Raw genomic sequence first — 24165 nt, forward strand, 5'->3', positions numbered from 1 at the left:
GACTGGGCAGATGCCCCCTAGAAGACTCAGTTGTGGGTGGTAAATATTAGAATTTGATTTTTGTCCAACTGAGTGTAATCTATATCTTGAACCTGCATTCTTGTTGAAGGCAGAAAACAGCAATTGGCACAGAAGCGATAAAGAGCACAAACTCCTCTAAAACCTAGCTTGCTGGTGGGCCATTTTTTTAAAGAAATACCTGTGGTGGCCACATGATGGCAGGCTTACACAAACCAAGGCCAACCTCATGCTCTTTCCTACCAGTCACCTGGATCCATGGCAGTGGGTGCTCCTCTGCCTTCCTACAAAAATGAGAAGCCCTGACCAGATGTACATCCTTCTTTCAGCTGGAAACTACATTTACAAGGGGAAAAAAAGCAGCATTAGAAACTCTTCATCCTTGCTTTCTTGTCTTGATGCATACGAAGATAATCTGTTTCACAAGGGAGGCTCATTTGCTCCTCAAATTTCAGCGGTGCAAAAAAGTCACATAATAAAGAGAAATGTTATTTTTAAGTGGGGCTCAGGCACATCAATGTTCATAGCTGCTCAATTTACAATAACCAGATTGTGGGACCAACCTAGGTGTCCTTCAATTGGTGAATGGATAAAGAAACTGTGAGATATATATAATGGAATATTGGAATATATATAATGGAATATTGGAATATATATAATGGAATATGACTCAGCCATAAAGAATGATAAAATGGTGGCATTTGCAGGCAAATGGATGAAATTGGAGAATATCATGCTAAGTGAGACAAGCCAATCTCAAAAAGCCAAAGGATGAATGATCTCCTGATAAGCGGATGATGACACATAATGGGGGTGGGAAGGGTTAGTGTTAGGGTTAGGGTTAGGTTTAGGGTTAGGGTTAGGGAGGGTGGCAAGAATGGAGGAAGGAAGGACTGTATAGAGGAAAAAGAGGGGTGGGAGGGGTGGGAGAAGGGAAAAATAACAGAACGAATCAAACAACATTACCATATGTAAATTTATGATTACACAAATGGTATGCCTTTACTCCATGTACAAACAGAGAAACAACACGTATCCCATTTTTTACAATAAAAAAAAAATAGAGGGGCTCAGGGATCTCTCTGTTTTAGGAAAAAATATTTGGCTTTCATTGTGAGTCTGGGAAAGTTGATTCTAGATTTTCTTCATTTTTTAAATAACTCCATAGGCTTACTAATAAATAAATAAAGCCTCTCACTAATTCACTAAAAGGTACACTATTCCTCTTTGCCCTAGTTCGATGTGAAAGGTTTTGAGACTCCCTGCTTCCTGGGATCTCTTCACCTATGGATGAATGTAACTGAGTGTGGGGTCCTTTCTGCTTCTCTGTATAGCACTCTGAACCTCTACTTTTCTCTCAGTTTCTAATAATGCTGGCAGCCTCCACCAGGGGAGAGATTCAGAAAATAATGGAATGTACTTAAAGACATTTAATCAACAAGCTATGATGCATCACTTTTGTCCCATGTTCCTTTTTTAATTTACTTCTCAGTAACAGTATCAAATGTATTTTCAGGACCACTTTTGCTCCATTTATAAAATGGAAGGATGTTTCTCTTGAAGGATTGGCTGAGAAGCTTAAGGAACACCCAGGATTCCAGGGACATCCAGTCTTGCCAATAATGATGAGAAAAATAAAAGTGAGATGAGAAGAGGGATGGAAGCAGGGAACATGACAGAAAATTCAATGAGTTGAGGCCAGGAGTCTTACCTTCCTCCATCATGTGCAGGCTAACTACAGCCAGGTCTTGTCAACAGGTCTTGATGGGAGGAGTGGGTATTTTCCTATCTAAGGCCATTTTTTTCATTTCCCTAAAGGCCATTTTCATAGCTAAATCAAGCTTAGACTAGTAACAAATGTGCCCAAGATCCTCCTAGTCATGGCATGCCATGTGCTTCTGGTACTCACAACTTCAGTTTAGTACACTCTTGGCTTATCAAATTTTAATTAAGTCAGTCTTTCCTTCTTGACACTTTGGGCCAGGTACATTGCTGAAGGGTGACAGAGAATCTCTGGCATGGCAGATATGTTGCAAACTCTTGTAGGATTTTCTGCCAGTGCAAGTAGCAGCTCCAAGAAGAAACAAAAACATTCAGGATTCCAGGGATTTTTTCTCATTCTAGTATTAATAAGCAGCATGTCAACATATGGGCTTTAACTGTGCTGATGAAGAAACTCCCTTATGGGTTCCTGCTAGGGGACTAGGCAACAGGAATAGAGACAAAGAGAATTGTCACAGTGGTTGATGGCATGAACTGGCAACCTCAATTCCCTTACAATGCTTCAGGAACACAGATAGAAAGTGTTCATATGTGAATAGTCACCATGCATTGTAAATTTTCTGAGGTGAGGGTCAAGGCTTGATGCCCATGCAACATTGACACACTCACTCCTATATGAATGTCAACTTCAAGACTGAATATTTAGGTTAAAAAATAACCTAAAGATGACTTGGATTCTGCAAAATTCTGTGTGATCTTTCTTGGCATGGAACCTCCCATGAAGCAGGATAGGCTAGGATGAGTTCCTGGTCAGAAGTCTAAGTGAACAACTGTGTAGGGCATGCAGAGCCTTGTAGGGTGTCCCAGGTGGCTCTGAGACTCTGAATTGGGACAAGGATGTAATGGGGTCATATCCATCTATATTTCTACACACTGCTTCAGAAGTTCATTAGCACCCCTAGAGTTTTATATACTTCAAGACCTAGAAGTACAGCATCAGATAGCACTGTAGTAATCTCATCATAAATGCAATTTATTTTTTATACTTGAGCATCATCTTAATGACAATTAATGGTTTTTAAATATTTTAGGTGTATCTATTTTATTTGTTTATTTTTATGCAGTGCTGAGGATCAAACCCAGTGTTTCAAATGTGCCAGGCAAGTGTTCCACCACTGAACTACAGCCCCATTCATGTTTTCAAAACATCATTCTTAAGACTGAATAAGAGTTTGTAGAGCAGCTATACTCCGGTTGACACAGCCAGATTGTCCTTTTTTGAATATTTAGTTTCCTGCTATTTTTAAGTTATTATAAAAATAATCTGTAAAATAGAAAGTTCCTACCCCAAACAGTAAAACAAAAGAATGAGGGTAGAGGAAGTATTTTTGGTTGAGGGAGGGTTTCTATTCTCTCCCATCATTTCCCAAGATGAACAGCCTTCTTTGGAATTCTGTTCCCTTGGCACAAGTTCTGCCCCTGAATTGTTTAGACCTATAACCCCTTTGCCTCTTTGTGTTTTGCACACCTTCTCAGCTCTCCTTTTGCTATAGTTCTGCTGAATTTGAGTAGTTGGGAAGAAGTGTCTTTTCCTGGTCACACCCCACCAGCACTGTGAGAGGAGATAAAGGTGGCCAGACTGAAGCTCAGTTGTAGAAAAGTGCAGAGAGCAAGGAAGATTTCAGGTATACCTGGAAAACAAATATGCATGTGGCAGAGGTTTTGGTGTGACCAAGTAGCTGTAATTCTCCTGTAGTCTGAAGACTCTGCCTCAGATGTGGATGATTTTGAATCATGCACATATGACCAGTATTTGACAGTAATTCTATGGAATTTTGAAGTTAATTTTTGTTTGAGACAAGTGGTACTCATTTTGATTGACAATTGCCATAAACATTTGGAGTTTTAAATACAGTTTTGTAAGTATAACAGACAAACTGACTTAAGAAAATAAATAAACAAAAAATAATAGAAGTGGCAAAATTGCAAAGGTGACATGAAAATAAATATATGGGGAAAACTTTAAAAGACATGAGCAGAAAGGAAAACTCCCAAACCCAGCAACAAACTGACCAATGCAGGGCTTCTGTGAGGTGCTGTCAGGGAGTCTTCATTCTTCCTGCTTTCTCTTTCTTGTTCTGGTCTGATAATTTCTCCCTGTGGAAGACTAGCAGTGAGCTTGGAGGCCAAGATTGATTCAGAACATCCCTTTGGAGACTAGATTCAACTTCATATTCTGGCTCTACCACTTTCAAGGCCAGTGGTTATGCAGAGGGCCCTCATCTCCTCATCTATAAAGTTGGGATGTCCTGGTACCTGGACTCTTGGACAGTTTGACATAAGCTGACATGAACAGTTGTTTCCCAGCTCTACAGTGTAGACTGCTGTTCCTCTGCAGATCAAAGGGGAGTCTGCTCAAAGGATGTATCTCTTTTCTCTTCTCCATAATCATCTCCTGATTTTCCTGAAATCCTCCTCTGCATGGGGCAGGTGATCATGCCTAAAAAGTCAGCATGGAAATCCCCTGAACAAAGAGGCACTGAGTCTGTCAAGTTGGTTTGAGGAAGATTGTTTCAGAGGACCAAAAATGACTTGTTGGAACTGAGCATGAAAAACTTACTGCCATCTTTTGGCTACAGGGGAGAAAATAAAAAAGAATGGGAACTAAGAAATGAAAAGACAGTGGATCACTGAAACCAACTGAGCCTGCAATCAGAACTTCACCCAGGGTTTTTACTTGTAACAGAAAATCACTCCCTTTGCTGATGTTAGTTTGAGTTCATTTTCTGTCACTTGATACCTAGATTATTGACTGATCTCTTGATTTTCTAAATTCCTTTTTTTGCAGTGCTGGGGGTTGAAACTAGGGTCTTGTACTTGTGAGGCAAACAGTCTACCAACTGAGCTATATCCCTAGTCTTCAATTCCCTTTCTTTCATAATAATGGAGGGACAAGAGAATGGTAACAAGGAACAACAGAAGATAAATCTCAAAAAAATCAAATGGGGCTGGGGAAATAGCTCAGTTGGTAGAGTGCTTGCTTTGTAAGCTCAAGGCCCTGGGTTCAATCCCCAGAACCTCAAAAAAAAAAAAAAAATCAAATGACTCAATTAATAAATGGGCAAATAAACTGATCAAATACTTCAAAAACAAAAGATATACAAATAGACAACAAAAATACCCCCAAAAATGTTCAACATCATTACTAATTGGGAAAGGTCTATCAAAACTACACTGAAATTTCACTTCCCACAATCAGAATGACAATCATCAAGAATACAAATAATAATACATTCTGGATATGATGTGGAGAAAAATGAACAACTTTTGTTAGTTGAACTGTAAATTAGTACAACCATTATGGAAAAAAGTATGGAGGCTCCTCAAAAGAATAGGCATGGAATCACCATATGACCAACTATACCAATTCTCTTCATTTATCCTGAAGAATTAAAATCATTATACTACAGTGGTACTTATATACCCATGTTATAGCTGCACAATTCACAATAGTAAACCAAAGAAACATCCTAGGCATCTATCAATGGATGAAAAACTAAAGAAAATGTGGTATATATACAAAACAAAATTTAATTCAGACATAAAGAAAAAGTAAAATTATGTCATTGCAGGAAAAATGGATAAAACTAGAGACCATCGTGTTAAGTGAAAGCAGTCAAAATCAGAGGATTAAGATTCATATGTCATATGAGAAGATAAAGCTAGAGAGGATAAAGGAAAACAAAGCTGGAGATGAATCTCCTAAAAATCCATGGAAAGATCAGTAGAAAAAAGGGACCAATGGGTGGCTGTTGGGGAGAGAGGAAGCAAGTGCTGAGGAGTGATATTGGCCAAATTATATGTTTATATTGTGTGCATGTTCAAATATGTAACAACAAATCTCAGCATTTTGTACAACTATAATGCACTAATAAAAATGTGGAGAATAAAAGATGAAGTCTAGCTGAACATGGTGGCACTTGCTGTAATCCCTGTGTATTAGGAGGCTGAGGCAGGAGGATTGTGAGTTCAAAGCCAGCCTCAGCAAAAATGAGGTTCTCAAAAAAAAAAAAAAAAAAAGCGATATTCTCAGCAACTCAGTGAGACCCTGTCTCTAATTAAAATACACACTCACAAAAAAAAAAAAAAAAATAGACTGGAGATATGGCTTAGTGGTCAAGTGCACCTGTGTTCAATTCCTGCTACCCTCCTACCCTCTCCCCAAAAAATGATTAAGTCCATAGAGTCCTTGAAAATGACCTAATTCTCCCCATCTGTTACACCATGATTTTGAAAGTCCTAGAAAGTTATTTCTGCCTTATTGGCCTCTCTCTATGAAAACAAAAAGTTACATTTTGCTACTGGACTGGAGTGAATTTAGTATAATCCAGGACAGATTGTATGATTCATTATTCTTTGTATTCAAAAATAAAATGATTCCACTGTAGGTTGGCACTGTGTTTTTTTTTTTTTTTTTTCTAATGGATAAGTCAACTCTGAAAGTTCTTGCTTTTTTATTTGTCAGTAGTCATACCTTAACCAAAATGCTAGTACAGACAAATCATTTTATACTAGATCTACAACACATATTAAGAACCACATCAACTGAGGCACATTTTTTTTAGTTAATAGAACTGGTATAGCCATGTTGTGGATTCCAGTTACTAGGGTGTCAGAGCAAGGTTCATTTCTGATTGAATAAAAGTACTTGCAGTTTGATTAGGCTAAACAGGATGGGACAGAAGCTTAGAGCACTGCTCACTTTTGATTGGATAAATGCACAGTGGTCTTTTGGATTAAGCATCTACCAGAGCCTCATGCACTGGAGACTGCTGACTGAAAATGATACTCTCATTTTATTCCTGCTTGTACTACATGGAGGCTTCTCATTTCTGTTGGTAAATCTCTAGGATAAAATTTCTCACATGCAAATATTTATGTAAAAGTGGTGAAAATGGAAATTTCTCTATCTTGTGGAGACACCCAAAACCTGGTTGTGGATGATGACCATTCTGGCCTCATTGACCATTTGAATGCTGCAGTGAGGACCAAGTGCCTTTGCTGCTCAGGAACCAGGTCCAACTTCTTCTCCCAGTGGACCCACTCTCTAGAGCATGAGGAAGAGAGACAGTCCTGGTGTTCAGTTCCATCTAACACTTTCTCCTTTTTACTTTTTCTGAAAGAGCGGGACTGAGGCTCCAGAAATCTTGAGTGTTACTGGAGCAAAATCAGTGCAGAACATGAGAACTTTTCAAATGTTCAGTGATAAAGGGTTGGTGCCTTCTAGGAAACTGAGGCAGAGCAAAGATCCTCCCCCTTCAAATCCATATTTTTGTATTCAAGTAAGAAATATCTCAGACATGTTGCTCAGACTAACAAGCATGAGTGTATTGAAGGAATAGGACAAGGAAAAGGGGACACTATCAAGGGAGAGAGTTAATCCTCCCAAAGAGGAGAGTGCTCCTCTGCACTCTACTTTTATTGGTGTCCCAGAGACATTTCCAGATAGTCCCACCCAGGTCCCCCTCTTAACTTTTGACTGACAGCTGGATGATTTCTGACTGTCAAGTCCCCAATGCCATAACAACTTTAAGTCCCTTTGACCCATGCTGACCAGTTCTCATTGAATTCTTTACTATAAATTCTTAGAGATTTTATAATTAGGAGAAATTGTCTTTATCTCCCTGAGTTTCAAGATGCAGTCTATGGAAAGGGTCACAAAAGTTTCCCTCTTTTGGGTAACTTGGGTTCTTCTTATCAATATTATTTCAGGCCTTTTTTTTTTTTTTTTTTCTTTTCTCCTGCTGATAACATGTAATTTGCTGACAAATGGGACATATGCTGTCCACTGAGACCAGGCAGAGATGTGGGTAATTTTCTTCTTGGAACAGAAAGCATGTGGAAGTCAGCACAGTGAAACCACTTTATAGAATTATACTCTTAACCTCATGTTCACCTCACACACATCCTTCTGTCCCCTATCATTTAGAAAGATGCAATCCAGTTGAAGTCATATTATAGTTGAGCATGGGCTGCCTTCACATGAACCAACATCAGTTTCACCAGAGAAGTAGATAGTAATGCAGATTCTCAAGCCAAACCCCAAATCTACAGTTTCAGACTCAGGGTATCTTGGAATTCTAATTTTCACAATCCATGCGGACGCACACTTGGGGATGACCACCTATGTCCTGTTTTGGTCTCTTCTTAAAGAATACAATCTTTATCACACTTTGAAAAAAGCCTTCTTATGATGGCCTCACTGATTGACATTCCAGGCAGACAGGTATCCAGGATTAGCCAGTTACATTCCAGGTAGAAGGACCCTGAGATCTGAGGGATTGGGCACCAAGTTCCCTTTTGCCCAGGAATTCAGGGAATTCTGTGGCAGTGTCCACTTTGAGAAACTCAACCATACCCAAACCTAAGAGTCAAAACCCTGTAAACATTTTAATATTCAATTCTTTTCTGGGAGTGGAAGCAATAACCGATATGTTGTTTAAGATGCTCTGAAAGCCGAGTCTCTGCACTTTGATCATGATTGGTAACACATTTGGGACCACGTTTTCTCTTCTATGGAAGATCTCGGGTCATGGAGAGCAGATCCCCACCATTGTTCCCTGCAACCACTAGATGGCAGGGATACACTTTTCTACCAGCACAGAGGGGCTCTTCACAGCCTGTCTTCTGACTTCTCTGGGTCACATCAGAAAAGCTAAAGTGTCAGTGTGGTGAGGCTGATTTTACTGTGGTTTCAAGGAAGTGATATGTAGCCATGGCATTGACTAGAGGGAGCAATGACCATGGTACAGTAGAAGAAAAATTTTTTAGAATTGTACAAGTCCTCTTCTTCTTGCAGATCAAGATGACCATTTTTTCACAGGCCAGAGTCCTGGGGGCCGTCAGAGGTCTGGTCACTGGCCTTAATACCCTTAAGACAAGGGCTCATAACATAGCAACAGGGTATTTTCTGGTATGGTAAGACTCAGAAACAAATTTGATAGGCACAGACCTCTACAATTGCCTAAAATAGTTGTGAAGGGCCATGTTGGAGGCACCAGGATTGGTTAGGAGATAGAGAGTTTGGAAGGTAGGGTAGAACATGGGAATGAGAACTTATTGTATTTGTGCAGAAAGAAAAGTTGAAGCAGCATAAGAAATTTTAGGATTAGATTGTTTCAGAATTTCAGTAGGCTCTAGGGGCAAGGGCCCTTCCTGATTCTCTGGTACCTGGACCTGGTGTGACTAGGGCAGACAGATAGTGGCCTAGGAGGGTTGGAGTCCAAAAGGGAGGGTATTGGTGGTGTGGGAACTTGATTTGTTAGTTTGGGTAAAGTGAACATACTGGGGAGATAGCTGACTATTGTAGGAATTGCTATCCCCCAGATGGCATGCTGTGGGTACTATGGTTCATGCCATTAATCCAAGTGACTCAAAGGATTAAAGCAGGGGGATTGCAAATTTAAAGACAGCCTGGGCAATTTAATGAGATCCTGTCTTGAAATACAATTTGAAATGGGCTAAAAATCTGCTTCAGTTGCAGATAAGTTGGAGAATGCTCCTGGGTTCAATTCCAATGCTCACCCCCACACACACACAAACAGACAGCATAGGAGAGCATGCCCTTAAGCTTTAGCAAAGCCCCAACATCAAATAAACAGACTACCAACAGTAAAGTCATGGTTAACATAACCAAAATCCATTCCAAGAAATGAAGAAAAGTACAATGCTGCAGATGTTCCTAGCAAGTCTGCCCTCTGGTCCATCCAGGCCAGGACCTGTGTTTATCAACTTCTAGATTACACTCTTCATGGACACTAAGCAGACTTCTGAGTGACTGCACAACACAACTCCTTGTTTTAATGGAGAATCATCAGGTAAGACAAAAATTTTGGCCAGCAGAGCAGACACTGCTGATGCCCCACAACAATCTGTCATTTGATCCTCAAACACAAATGAGCAGATATCTGCCTGGAGCAGACTCAGCAAGCCTGGAAAAGAGAAGACTTCTCAGATAGAGAGAAGAGGGCAGTGGGCTGTGTTTGCATGACATTGTGTCTCATTGGAGCTTATATTCTGATAGCAACATGGAAGGGGAACTGAAGCACTGCAGAGACCACTCTGGAATGCCTGGTATCAGAAATCAACAGAGTTTCCTTGCAGTTGACTTAAGACCTTCTCAGACCACCAGTTCTAGCATGGGGCAGTGGATTTTAATGTTCTGCATATTATTTTTTTTGTGTGTGTTTGTGTGTGCATGCACGCCCTGTACATGCAGCTCCAAGTTCTTATGACTTATTGTGCATGCTTGCGATATACAAGGAGGAAATACTACTTTCTCAATTGGGAATTACTATCTAGGGGGATTCTTGCCTGACATTCAAGGAGAGGCATCTGGTTCAACATCAACAATGGGGCTCTGACTGGAAAATTTTTGGAAGGATGAAAAAACTTTCTGACAGGGAGACTGTAGCACAAGAATCAGGCCCAAATTATTAAGCAGGCCCCTGCTTCCAAGTTTGAAGTTTCTCCTGAGAATAGGCTGTGTCTCCTTCTCCCCCTTTTGTTTCTTTTCTCCCTTCTTTACAGAGGAGGAGATAATCTCTGTGTTTGAAACACTGCAGAAAATATATGAACCAGAGAAGGCCAAGTGCCTTCCTGTATAGCGTTTATGATCTAGACTAGGATTCTTAAATCTCAGCAGAATTTAGATGCTTCTTTGTGATGAAGGACTTCCCTGTGCATGATGATGTGTTTAGTAGTAACCCTGGTCTTTACCTACTAGATTTCCTAATACTGGACCCAGAAAATTTGGACAATTAAAATATCTATAGCCAAGACAAATATCCCCAGGGTTTGACAATTGCCCTGAGTGATAACTGCTGACCAGTGTGGCAAACAATTAAGTCCACATCTGCAGTAGTTTTCACAGATATGTCTGTGCCTACTTGGGGTCTTCTCGGGGGTCTGCTACTGCTCAAATTCTCAGGGTAATGGGACTTACAGTGAGAGTTAGTATATGCCCATTGTGAGACAAGAATTGATGAGAGGCTGTCAAATGAAATCGCACTCAAAAGAGGTTCTATCTTAATATCATTATGGGGTTATCATGGAGACATTTTTGTGACATCAAAATGAGTAAAAGTTAGTTGGAGGTATTTGTTAATAAATAAAAGATTAAATGGCCTCTCCATTATTCCCTTTCAGTCGTTCCTTCTGAAATAACTGCAGGGTAGGTGAGTGGTAGCAGACCTGCATCCTGAAGTTTTTCTACTTTTCAAATAAAACTCCAACTCCCTTTAGGTCTCTGTAGACCCTTAAAGAGGAAGCAAACACTTCAAATGGCTTTCTTTGTGCCTGATACAGAGGTCATACATTGGCATTTACCAAATGTTTGACCTTATCTGACACTTGTTGAAGATATATCTGTCTATTTCCTGTGACATTCGACAGAAGAATACCATCTAACTTTAGAATCCAGTACAAAAGTTCCTGTCAACAACCTCTGAAATCATGAGTCTCATATAAACTTATCCTCCTCAATTGTTTCTTGCCAGATCTTTTGAATTCAATGATAAAAAGGCTGACTAAAACCCAGAAAGTGGTCCTCAGTCCATTTTATGTAGGTTTCAGAAAACAGTAGTATGCACTGATTTAAAACCATTGTTCACTAACCTCCCTTAAGATCTTTAGTTAAAAAATGAGGTTCTATCCTGAGTTCTCAGGTAGAGTCAAAGGGTGTCGGTGTTGTTAATAACTCACAGTCATGACTGGCAGTGTTAAATGGCTGTAGAAAAAATATTTCTTTGTGTATTTTAAGCTCAATTCTAAGTTGCAGAAAGAAGCACTTTTCACTCCTGTGAAAGAATTCGCATTTATTTTTAGTGGTTCCACTGTAACACAGACAATATTGCTCAATTATTCCTATTCATCAGGGTTCACAGGGGACTGGTCCCAAGATTCCTTGTGGATAACAAAGATCAAGTCCCTTATATAAAAGAGAAGAATATTTACTTATTACCTAGGTAAATCATTTCATATACCTTCAATCATATGTAGATGATTTATAATACTTATTATGATATAAATGTTAAATTAGTGCTTGTTATACTGTATTGTTTAGGGAATAGTGATAGGAAAATTAAGTCTACATATATTCAGTACACATAATTTTTTCACTAAATAGATTATCTCTGTGGTTGGTTGAAGTTGTGGAAGCAGACCCATGGGTATAGATAATGAACTATAATGTGATTGTACTTGAACATAAAAATAGCAGTAAGGAATTCTGAGATATTTACACTTTGCTAAGTGCAAAGAAAAATTCTCTTCTAGCATGACCTCTCTTCTACTTGGAGCCATTAACATGTGGGAATTGGGGCTGGGCATACAGCTCAGTTGGTAGAGTGCTTGCCTTGCAAGCAAACAGCCTGGGTTCAATTCCCAGCACTGTGGGGTGGGGGGGAATCTTGGGGATTGACTCTCTTGTCTCCCAGTTATTCTCATGGTCACTGTTGCCTAAGGATGTTTTGCATAGAGCTTCCTGTATGTCTCTTTGTCTTGTGGTGCATGCTGCCCTTTAGTGTTAGTTGCCAAATGTTACCCTTTACTCTCATTCTGGTCACATAGTGCATTGTACTTCTGACCCTGTTATGCCAAGTAATAAGGTCAGGCCAGTGATTGTGCAAAGAGCATCTGACCTACACATTGAAAATTTCACTGCCAATATTAACCCCTTTCCTGAAGACTTTGGGAAGACCTCAGGAAGAAGAGGTGAACCTTTCTGGTTTCACAGAGCATCTGACATTTTTGTATCTGCAGCTGCCTTTGCCTGCACCACAGCAGTGATTTCTACTGCAGTTCCCTATATGCCAGCACCTCACACACTATTCCTTATCAACACTCCTACATCACAATCATGTGACTCTGATCCTAACCCCACATTCATGCACCAAATCTGACCTGGGGTAGACCACCAACCTCACCACCTATGACTGAACATACTGCTTCTGCTACAAGGCTGCTCCTTGGGACCATAAGCCCTCCAAAAGCGATCTTCAGTTTGATGAGAGGCAACACATTGTTATTATGAATTAAGTCAGTTAACTTTGGGTTGTTTGATAATGCAGGAAAATCTAACTGAAACACCACCATTTTAATTCATTTCTTTCCAGAACTATTTGCAATGTCTTACTACTGATTTAGATTTCCATGAAATTGGACCCATTTCTGGATGTTCAAATATCACTTGACTTAGTTCTAAAGATTTTTAAAATGTGAAGTATTGGCATCTTTATGGAAAATAATGCCATAAGGATTATTTAGGGAATATAGGGAATGTACCACCCTTTATTTAAATTCTTTTTTCTGTGTTTTAATAACTTCCTCACATACTTTTTAATATTTTTGTTTGTTTATTAACATAAGCTTTTTAACTTTATAAGATTTATAACTATTTTTTCTTTTTATTATGCACTTTTTCTCCAACTGCACTTACTTTATTGGTTTTTTTCCTACATTTTCATGTGATTTTTTTTTCATTCTTAAATATTTGATGTAAGTTTTAAAGAATCATTGTTTTACTGCATTGTAGATTCTAAGATGTCATCATTTTAACAAATTCTGCATTTTTAGTTTGTATTCTTCTTTTGATCCAAAAGTCATTTAATCATTAAAAACATTTCCAATTGGAAGGGATGTTTTGGTTTTTAAATAAATTTCAAATTTTACTACACAGTGAATGCAGAATATTTCTATGAATGCTGTCTTATGGAAATTATTGAAGTGTCATTTGTGCATTACTATGTGGTCAATTTTATATGTGTTCTATATGTGCATGAAGAGATTGTCTCCATTATTTGAGTATAAATTTTGGTGTCATGGCCAGTAGAAATTGAGGACTTCCATATAATTTGTTTTTAACTTGGAGTGGTGTGGTAACATGCTACTAACATGTTACTATTACTTCTTACATTTCATGTAACTTCTGCTTTTGGAAGGTTGCTGCTGAATTATTTGGCACACAGATACCTGAATATTATTTCTTTATTGGGATTTTTACACTTTATATTTACACCACTTTGTCTCACATTTAATCTATTTGTTCACATAAAATAACAGAGCACTTATAATACAGGTTACTTACAGTAGTATCCTGTTCATGAAATAAGTATACAAAGCATTATTGCACTTTTTAAACAGGTAAAATGTTACTGGGTGCAGTTAAAAATGATTACATTAAGAATTTAGCAAGGCCTAGAAGAACATCTCTTCCTTAAATGAAAATGTGAAAGTATCTGATTTTGTTCCTAACCTTTAAATATTTAGGCTAATTTCTCATACACTTGTCTAAGGGTTGTCTTTCTATCAGATAAGTGGAGTTTCTCATGAAGACCACATTTTTAATTTTGGGTACTGAAATGCTTTCCTCAAAATAAAAATTCTTCCTATCCTACCGTGTGTGTGTGTGTGTGTGTGTGTAAAAAGTTGTACTTAAATATTTTCAAAAACCATATCAGGTCTGCTTAAATTTTTGCCTCTTGTCAAAAAGTGAGTAACAATACAGTAACATTTGGGCTTTATGTTTTGTTTTGTTTTTCTTTGTTTTCTGTGTGTTTGTGTTTGCAATTTTTTATCTTTTTAGACTGGTTATCATGTGTATAAAATCAAAGAGGAGAAAACTAAAAGCAGAGTCAGGTGGGAGGCAGTACAACATATACTATGTCCCATTTCAATGTTGAGGATGAATAAGGATCACCCCTCAGATCAAGCTGATTGGAGCCCCAGACACACATGTTAACTTAAATTAACTGTACTCTTTCATAAAAGATGAGCCCTGTGGCCAAGTGTGATGGCACATGCTTGTAATCCCAGAAGCTCAGGAGCCTGAGGCAGGAGGATAGTGAATTAAAGGCGAACCACAGTAAAAGTCAGGTTCTAAGCAACTCAGTGAGATCCTGTGTGTAAATAAAATACAAAATAGGACTGGGGATATGACTCAGTCATTGAGTGCCCCTGAGTTCAATCTCTGGTACCCCCACACACATAAAAGATGAGCTCTGTAAATTCATAGGGCTTTATTCTGGCTATGGTGTGTGAAGGAGAGGTGGAGGCTCTGGTGGCCTGGTCTTTGTGTTTGATTTGAGAATAGTTGCTCTCTAGGTGTGACCCTGTGTGTTTGGTAGTTCTTGGGGGAGTTTTGGCCTCCTACCCCACTGGTCAGTAGAGTTGTCCTGGTAGAGTGTTATGTATAGTAGAGGACAGGTCAATGTGAGTGGAATGTGACCAGGGCCAAGGACAATGTACCTGGGCAGGGGTCTTTCAGCTTCTTCTCCAAATAAGGAGTCTGAGAAGAAGGATAAATTAGGCATGATTTAGAATGAGTGACATGGGTACTTCTCTGTTGATGGAGCTCTTAAACACATGCAAGTACTGGTAATGATGCATTCCCCCAAATAAAGTTCATAGAAATTGAAATTAAAACATTTCAAAACACTAGCCAGGTATGGTGGTGTATTCTTGTAATACCAATGACTTGGGAGGCTGAGAAGGATCTCAAGCTTGAGGTCAGCTTGAATAAATTAATTAGACTATATCCAAAAAAAATAATCTTGGGGTATATAGCTCAGGTTCAATCTTCAATACTGAAAAATTTTAAAAAACATAAGAAAGATTATATAGCATATACATAAGAATGACTTTTTAATGCGAAGTTTCATGCACTGACTTCCAAATTTTACCTCAACTCACTGGTAGAAGAGATAGGGCAGAGTAGCTCAGACTCTGTTCCTCACCTTTTCTCATGCTACTGGGCACAAGAGCTGGGAAAGCTAGACTCTGACAAAAGTGGAGGTGTGAGCAGGAAGAAGATGCCCTCATCTCCGTGAAGCAGCTTCAGCACGTGTGACATTTGTACTCTAATCTTCATGAGCATGTTTTACCTGTAGTCTGCCTGAGGTCTGAGGTCATAGTGACTGGATGGAACTCTCTTGAGCTGTGTGTTGAGAGGGATTGGGGAGGAAAGTACCTGCAAAAGGAACCAGGTTACTGTAGAAGTCTTGATGTAAACACTCCTTGATACCTCTCCACTGAGCTGAAGGCAAGTAAAAGCACACAGAAAGACCTGGAAGTTGAGGCTGAGATGTAGACAGTACTGGACAGAAGGCTGGAGGACAAATGACATCTCTTGAAATCCACTGGTTCTTCCTGTCTACTGCTGCTCCTCCATCCAAAAGCTAACTGAGCTGTTTCATACAATCTTGACTGCAGACATAGTCATACAAGCTCCACAGAAAATTGATGATGATGGCAGAGCCTGGAAACTAAGAGTTGAGTAAAACATAAAACAGAGTGAAAGGTAAGTATGGATTTCAGAATCTTCCTGACAAAGAGTAGTGATAGTGAGAGCTGGGAGCTGGGACCCCCTGGAGGGTTTACAAAGCCAGGGATGGTTAACCATATTTAGGAACCTCAGGCATTAGTTGGAAAGAAAACTAGAAAATGCAGAATCACTGCCCTCTGCTGGATAAAAGAAGATACTGAGAGGCAAGGAGACTTGAAAGCACAGGAGAAAGTGTGCACCTGGGGTGTGAGACAGGTAGGGTTGGGAGGTTTGCACCCATCTCTATGAAGGTGAGGAGTTATAGCAACAAGAAGAAGACAACAGATAAATGCCAGGGATTGGGGGAGAAGTCATAGGGCAGTCAACTGGACAGAAGTGCTTTCTCCTTAGTTTGCCATGGCTCTTTATGGATTCTGTTAAGTGCTATTGTTCTCACATTCCTTTATGAATATGAAATACTAGAGGTTAGTCATAGATACCGGGTTCAAGTGTTTCCTACCTGTCCAGTGTTGCTACAGCTGCCACCCTGAGCAGGTTCCAGTGTCAAGTCCAACTACCTGTGCAAGCCAGGCATGAGGGCTGGAAAGTACAAGGGCTGGAAACAGTGGAGTGGCCCCTTAGTGAGGTTTTTATTAAAGAAAAGACAAAAGTATTTTTAAACCAGCCTCAACTATATACCTGTTCCCCTACACATGAACTCTGAAGACAGCCATAAATTTGAGAAATAAGCACCTGCACTCTGAAGATGATCATGAATCTGAGAAATAAGCATAGGTGGTCCTGATGTCCCAAACTCTTGCCTCCTCATCCCTGACTTGTAGTTCAGATTGGTTATAAATGAATACTGACACAGAGGGGGCAACAGTTAATTGGTAGTAACTATCACAAAATATTCTGCCATGATCACAATTTGTACAGAGACCACTACAACTTTATACAAAAAGTGTTTCTACAGGGATCTGTCCAGCAATTGTCCAGGCAGTCTTAGATTGAGACCACTCTTGCTTTTAACTATGGTGGTCAAAGTTTAAACTTTTGAAGTAGCTGATCTAATCCTCATCATTTTTGCCTTTAATTTTTTGTCCTTGTCTCAACTTTTTGCCCACAGTTTACAAGATGCATATTCCCACTGCAGTGCTCAGGTACTGTTGGGGTGCCAGTAGGGGTCCAAGTCCTGGATGTGGTAAGAAAGAGCTGAGCAAGAAACACAGAAGTAACAGGCAAGGTATAGAATTATTGAAGGTGAATGTGAAAGCAGCATTCTGTAGGGTAGACTGGAGTAAGCCTAGCAAAAGAAGCTCAATAAACCCATGTGTACAAATCAATCGTACATGCTCGGTTCTGAGCCATTCATTTACCTATACAGACATGATTGAAGACCTTACACCATTTGCTCCCATTGATTATCTTGTAATACATGATCAAAATAGTGTCTGATATTCCCGCATTAGTTACTTTAAAAAACCAAATTAGAATACTGTCCACTTCATTCTCATTGATCATTTTAGAAGGCAAACCTGAGGTTTGAGTTTCCATGGTGGTAAGTACTCAGTGGCGAGAATTGTCATGGCAATGGCACTTAAAGTAAACAAAGACGTGATGTTAAGTCTCCCTGTCTTGTCATTCAGTAATATTGTTCTGGTAACAAGCCTCCAACATCTTGGATGTACCTGAACTCTACCTAACACCTGCAAGTTAGGAAACAAAAGAAAATGATTCCAATTATTACATCATCCATTTAAAAATTGAACATTCCTTATAATATGAGCTTCCCCCAAGTTACCAGCAAGCAAGTTTTCTCCACCCCTCACATTTCTTCTATTTTACAAAGACTTCCTGGCCACAAGGTACAGGAAAACAACAGTGGAGGCCTCCAGACCACCCTCCAATTCTTGGTCATCCAGAGATCTGCTGGGTTTTACCCCAATGCTTCTGGTACTTGACAAAAGCACTCTCCACACCTCTGTTTCCCTGGGCCAAGCAAACTTGCCTAGGCCCAGCCCTGGGTATCTAGAGACTACCCACCACTTCCTGGGAGGCCAGAGTGTACAGGCACAGGTGCAATGCACTGGTGGCTCTGAAGGGGTGGCATCATCAGGGCGTGCTACTGGCGCCAGTGTGGAGCCTGGCAGGTAGTGATGTCATCTTCTGTAGCTGACATGGGTGGCAGTGTGATCATCTGCAGGTGATCTGCACCCACTTTGGACAGAGCACAGAATCCCCCAGCCAATTTTATTTGCCATGCATTCCTCTTTCTCTCTCCCTCCTCTCCTCGGCAATGTGTTTTGGCACCACCACCAGACAATTTTTGTGTTTCTTAACATAATACTTCTTATATTATATGTAAATTTTTTACTTCCTGCGTTTCTGCATCTATTTTGCTGTCTTTAGTGAATGCCCTCGGTCCCCTCCTTGCTGAGGAGGACTCTTCCCACTTTCCAATTCTTGAGCTGAGCAACTGATGATAGTGCACCTTCCTCTACTCTGCGATCTTCCAGGCACCCCATGTCCTTTCATTTACTTGTCTGTGACCAATAATTTGCACTTCTTATTGTCAAAGAAGAGTGATGATCGTTCATGTGTTCAGTAATTACTGAGGGCTATCTATAGGCCAGGCATTTGTAACTCAGACATTGGCCCTTGGATGGGTTTTTCAGCAGGGTGAGATAGGTCCTTAAACCACTGCAGTGTCTGGAGGAGAGCAACAGGGTTATGGTGACAGCTTAGAGGAGGGGACAAAACAATATGGCACTTCAAGAGAAGACTCCCCTGCAGAGATAGGAGTTATAGGTCCTGAAGGGAATGGGAATACTTAGATGGAATCCCAGTCCACAAAGAATATCATACACCATATGTGGAGTTTCAACATTATCAATGGCATTTTGTCTGAACAGACCAGATTGCTGCACTGACAGGGCAGAGCTGATATAGATTTTTATATGGGTCGTTCCAATACTGGGGTTAGGCTCAGATCATAACTTTGAGACTTTTGGGGTGTTATCTTCTCTGGAGAAATTAGACTAAACATGCCAGTATAGCCAGGCAAATGTTGATCTCTTCTGGGCATCTGGATCTCAGGGGCCTCCCAGGAATTCTCATATGGTGGAAGAATCAACTAATTACAGGCTAACACACACCACTGTACACATGTGTGACCTGGATCAGACTCCAAGTGTAATCATTTATGCCTTCTTTTGCTGGTTATGTGAGCCATCAGACTCTATGGGAAAGTAAGTTGCCCTTCCCTCCATATCTCTGACTTGAATCCCCCTGGGGGTAAAGTCATCTCTGTGCCTGAATCTATCATGTTCCGCTAAGTACATCCTGAGCCAAAGCAGTATGGCAATATTTGCTATAATATCCCAGGTTCTGTAACAGCAAGTTGCCATGTGATCTTGTCAAATCATATATAAATACACACACACACACACACACATATACATGTATATATAACATATATATACATATTTTTATAATTTATAATTTTTATAATATGTATATATGTATATGTATAATTTATGTCTCATGGATTTTATGACCATAATTTATTATTTCGATGAGATAACTTTAACAAAAATAATTCTATAAGCAATACCCTGGGAAAATAGGCATAAACGGAGACTGCCTTAAAGCAGGACACATGGTCATTTCATATGGAAGAATGTGATTAAATCTCAACATCACTGTTGAAGAATCCCTTCCTTCCTCTTGTTCATGTACCCTTTCTCACATGAATTTGTGAGGGAATTTAGAAACTTTTTAGGTATTTTGATTTAAACACGTTCTCTTGTATGCCATTCCACATTGCTTTTATTAACTTCACTTTTGAAAAAAATTTAATTCCTAATGGCACAACTTGTTTTTTCTCTATTGTTACACTTCATGCAACTATACTTTGATAGCATTAAATTTAAAAAAATAGCTGTTAGGGAAATCTTAGCAGCTGTATGGGGGTAGTGCATCAGGCAGCCCACCCTAGTGACCTCTTGCCACCGCCTGTCAATCAATGGAGTCCCCAGTCAACCCCAGGGAGACATTAAGCCCTCAAACCTTCCCCCACCAATTCCAGACTATAAAGGCCTGGGCCAGCCACCCCCTCCACCCCCCGTGCAGATTCCCCAGCCATCCACCCCGGCTTTTCACCCTGGAAGACTGGTGATTCTTGACCTAGGGCCAAACCCCAATAAAGTCTTGTTCAGCAGTTTTTGGTCTGACTCCTTTCTGTTCACCTACATCTGACCTTACAATAGTTAAGCTTTATATTCATTTTATGGATATTATCTCTTTAGGAATTCAAAACTATTTTCTCATATCAATACAAAGAAAATTAAAAAGAAAATAAAAGAAAGACATTTAGTTGTAAGGAGAGGTTCCAGGGATAAACTATAAATATCTTTACCTATAGCCTTCTAATTCTGGCTAGAAATATTAATAATATTTATTTTCTTTGCCTCTGTGTGGTCCTTTGTGATGGATGAAAATTGGTGCATTCTTCCTTTGATAGCTTATGGATTAATCTATACCCTCATCCATAGATCTTGTGAAGTTTTTTATCCTGGGTCTTCTTACTGCTAACATAAAGGCCCCGGACAATTGGGTCTGGTGATGAGATTAAAAAAAACTTTGTATTTTTATATTGTGTTTTGCCCAGAGGCTTGAGACCCCACAAAGACCACCAGAGACCATGATCAATGCAAGCAACAAAGAGTCATTTATTAGCAAGCTAGAGCCTGGTCCTCCGCACACTCGGTAACCTGGTGACGCTAAGAGGCCCCGAGCCTTTGTTCAACAGGCCTTTTTATAATGAAAGGCAAACAGTTTTACAGTGTTCTTTTTAATTGGGTAACATAAAATTGTATACAATGTTATTTTAAGTTCTGGGTCTCCGAGAGGGGAGTTATCATTATCTTTTAAGTTTGCTTTTGTGCTGGCAAGGTCAACCACCTGGACTTTACAGGTAAGAGGTGAAGATTCTTGCAGCTTTTATGAGGGGTTGAGGGCGATTAGGGAAGAGCTTCGTATATTTACACAGGCCAGGCTGCGGCTTTTTCTATCTTTACATTCCTCCTTTTCCAAGGACATTTATAGAGCCAATCTTGGCTCTCTATAGTTTGAACCCTTACTGCTTCACGGGCTGATATTGGGCCCTTAGCACCAATTAGATGTATTTATTCTATCTTTAACAAACGCAATTAACTTATTGATTATACAAGGTCCTATAGTTAAGGCTAGTAGCAACAATATTAGGGGTCCCACTATAGCGGACACCAGAGTAGTTAACCAAAGGGAAAAATTGAACCAGGATTCAAACCAGCTCTGACTAGCTTCCAGTTCTTTCTTTCTCTTTGCTAGTCCTTCCCTGACTTTTGAGATAGATTCCCTCACTACTCCAGAATGACTAGCATAAAACCAACATTCTTCTCCCAGGGCTGCACATAGACCTCCTTGCTTGCAGTCTTTAAAGGCAGGTAAATTTGGTAATCAATGAGCTTTGGAGATCCTTAACATTTTATTCTCCCAGGGGCAGTTTCCAGAGGCAGATGGCTTTCATGGCTTTCATTTCCTCGATTTGACCTGATCCCCTACTTCTACACTAACTACCTGTTCTTAATTCTGGCTTTATCCCCCCCCCCCCTTTTGCTATAGGAACTCCTTGCTTCTGTAGGGAAAGGGTTGTTGGTCGTTCTGGATGCTTCAAAGCTGTAAGGGGGCAGCGTGGGGCAAGCAGTTTGGAATTCCCTTTTTTTAAAAATCAGGTCAATTGAGGAGTCGAAGGTAGAAGTCTGGCTGGGGAAGAGTAGGTTGTAAAGACATCTGGGGGTGGGTGCTTCTATGAGAGAAGAGCAAAAAGACATGAGTACTGAAATGAGATTAGTACAAAGTAAATGTTGCAGCATCTCAAACATGCCACTGAGTATCATGAAAATGACAGAAGTCAATCTCTCACCAGGAGGTGGAAGAACTGAGAAATTGTTCCCATAACTAGGCCTAGCAAAGTCTGGAGAGGACAAGGCCTTTATTTGGGGATTTTAACATTGTCCAGGTTATCAGGAATGTAAACACAACATTTAACTCTTAATGTCATAGATGTCCCCAGAAAATATAGTTAAGCTACTTAATGTCATCTTACTCTTGTAAAATATCCCTTTATTGGTATAACCTGTGTTTAGTAGAGATCTCTATATTTCTGTTACTTAGGGCTAGGTAATCACACTAGCAAACATAGATTAAGTCTACCTGTGTAGCTTAGGAAGGTCTTAAACTGATTAAAAACTTCTGACTCTGACAGTTTCTTTTGATAGTGATCAGGCACATTTGCTGAAGAATCTTTTTTTCATTTGTACTTCCAGTCTTTATTCTAGTGGACAGATACATCTTAAGTTACATTTAACTATTATTTCTTTTAAATGCCCAAGAATAGCTGTATTTTGGTTTTAACTCTTTTGCTGGGTGTCTAAGATCAATCTGGTCAAATTGACCTGGTTCCTGTCTTGTTAAAGAGTCAGCTGAGCTTCCACAGGGGCCACTTGAAGAGAACTTAAGAGCAGCTTCTTAGCTCCATCAGTGCCATTGGTTAGGCAGGGTCTTCTCGATGACATGGCTTTCCTTGAAAGCATCAGGGATGTCTCCTTTTTTTCCATGACCCTCCTCTGCAGCAGATGCACTGAGTGATTTTTCATCCTCTAGTCTCAACAATCTCCTTGATCAGGAGGTTGTGTGACCCAGAGTTGCAGCGCTCCTTAGAGAAGTCCCCTTATTCCCTGGGTTCAGGCTGACTTTGAGGGCAAGATACTGTTTCTTCTTGGCCTCTGTATTTAATTCCAATTTCTAAGTTTGATCTTAATCATCCAGCAAGCCAGTCTCACCAGTCATAAAGTAAGAGTACTGGGTTTTAACTTTAATGTGCATAACATTACAGTTATTTACTCTTTTATTAACGTACGACCACATACTATCTGTTTTGTAGGTAATGGCCTATTATTACAAGTTACCTAAGTTGTAACAGCTAAGTTGAAGCAGCTACTTCTGCAAAACATCAACAGGTAACAGTTTTACAAAATGAAATTAGCCAGAGTAAAAATATATTCAGCTTGTATAATAGCTATCTCAGAGTTTGACTGAGAACCACATTATATCCCCTATTTGAGATCATAGTAATTTTACAACAAAAACCAATCTTTTGACTATAACTTTAAATAAGCTGAAGTCTGACTTATTTTGGAATCACTCTAACATGCAGCAGGGTGAGGCAGAACCTTATCTCAGGTAAGGCAGGGCTCTTCGCAAATCCTAAGTAAAATATTCTAAACCTGAAGCCAATTTTTGCCCCTTTTGCCATGACCAGCATGACCAAATTTTCAAGCTCAGTGAGGGGCAAAGGAGTATTAGAAAATAAAGGTTTATAAACACAGATTTTGAAGATTAAGCTGAGATCAGATGGAGCTCTGTTCTCTGATGGAGATGCAGATCTAAAGAGTTATGTTAGCAATCTTTATGCATGTCTTATTATTAGGTTAAAGACTATGTAAGCATTATTCTTTGCTTTCAGGAGAGTTACAGAGACTAGAATACCTACGTGACTTTTTCCACAACTGCAAAGTGCAATGTTAGGAACTCTGTGTAGCTCTCAAAGAAGTCTACTGTCCAAAGTTACTGCAAGGTGGGCAGAAACTAGAGAAGGGAGATGATGAAACACTGATTATCTAGCAAAACAATTTTTTCTGCCCAAGAGCTGTGTGCCTGAGATCAATGTAAGAGCTGATAGGACTCCTGTACAGAGCTTCCCCAGGGAGGGTACTGCCACAGCAGTTAGGCATCTTGTGCTCCTACACAGGAACACTTCCAGGCACCAGGCATGCTACAGTCATGTGGTCAGAGACCCCAATCTCCATCATTGCTGTCCCATTTTTGCTATTGCACATTACACTCTTTATTAAATGTCATTTTAAGAAGTTTACATATATTGATTCCTGAGTCTATATGAACATTAGTTAACACAGTCTAACATTATATTCAAAACAAGAATCAATCAAAGAAAGGTTGAGAGAGCTTTTAAGTTTTCTTTTGTGTAGCAAAATGCTTTT

The 24165-nt window shown here is 39.7% G+C and overlaps 2 long non-coding RNA genes across 2 annotated transcripts in view; both read left to right on the forward strand.

Annotated features, from left to right (window-relative positions):
• LOC306646646 overlaps nt 1-22169 on the forward strand; it is a 127481-nt gene extending 105312 nt beyond the window's left edge. The window contains exon 2 of the long non-coding RNA XR_013759921.1: nt 21838-22169. This is a non-coding gene — a long non-coding RNA (uncharacterized lncRNA). The remainder of the gene's footprint in view (nt 1-21837) is intronic.
• The window catches only part of LOC306646654, a 745829-nt gene extending 722976 nt beyond the window's left edge, over nt 1-22853 (forward strand). The window contains exon 2 of the long non-coding RNA XR_013759929.1: nt 22751-22853. This is a non-coding gene — a long non-coding RNA (uncharacterized lncRNA). The remainder of the gene's footprint in view (nt 1-22750) is intronic.
• The last annotated feature ends 1312 nt before the right edge of the window (nt 22854-24165 follow it).

Source organism: Sciurus vulgaris (assembly GCF_902686455.1).
Source record: "Sciurus vulgaris genome assembly, chromosome: 16".
NCBI lineage: Eukaryota > Metazoa > Chordata > Mammalia > Rodentia > Sciuridae > Sciurus > Sciurus vulgaris.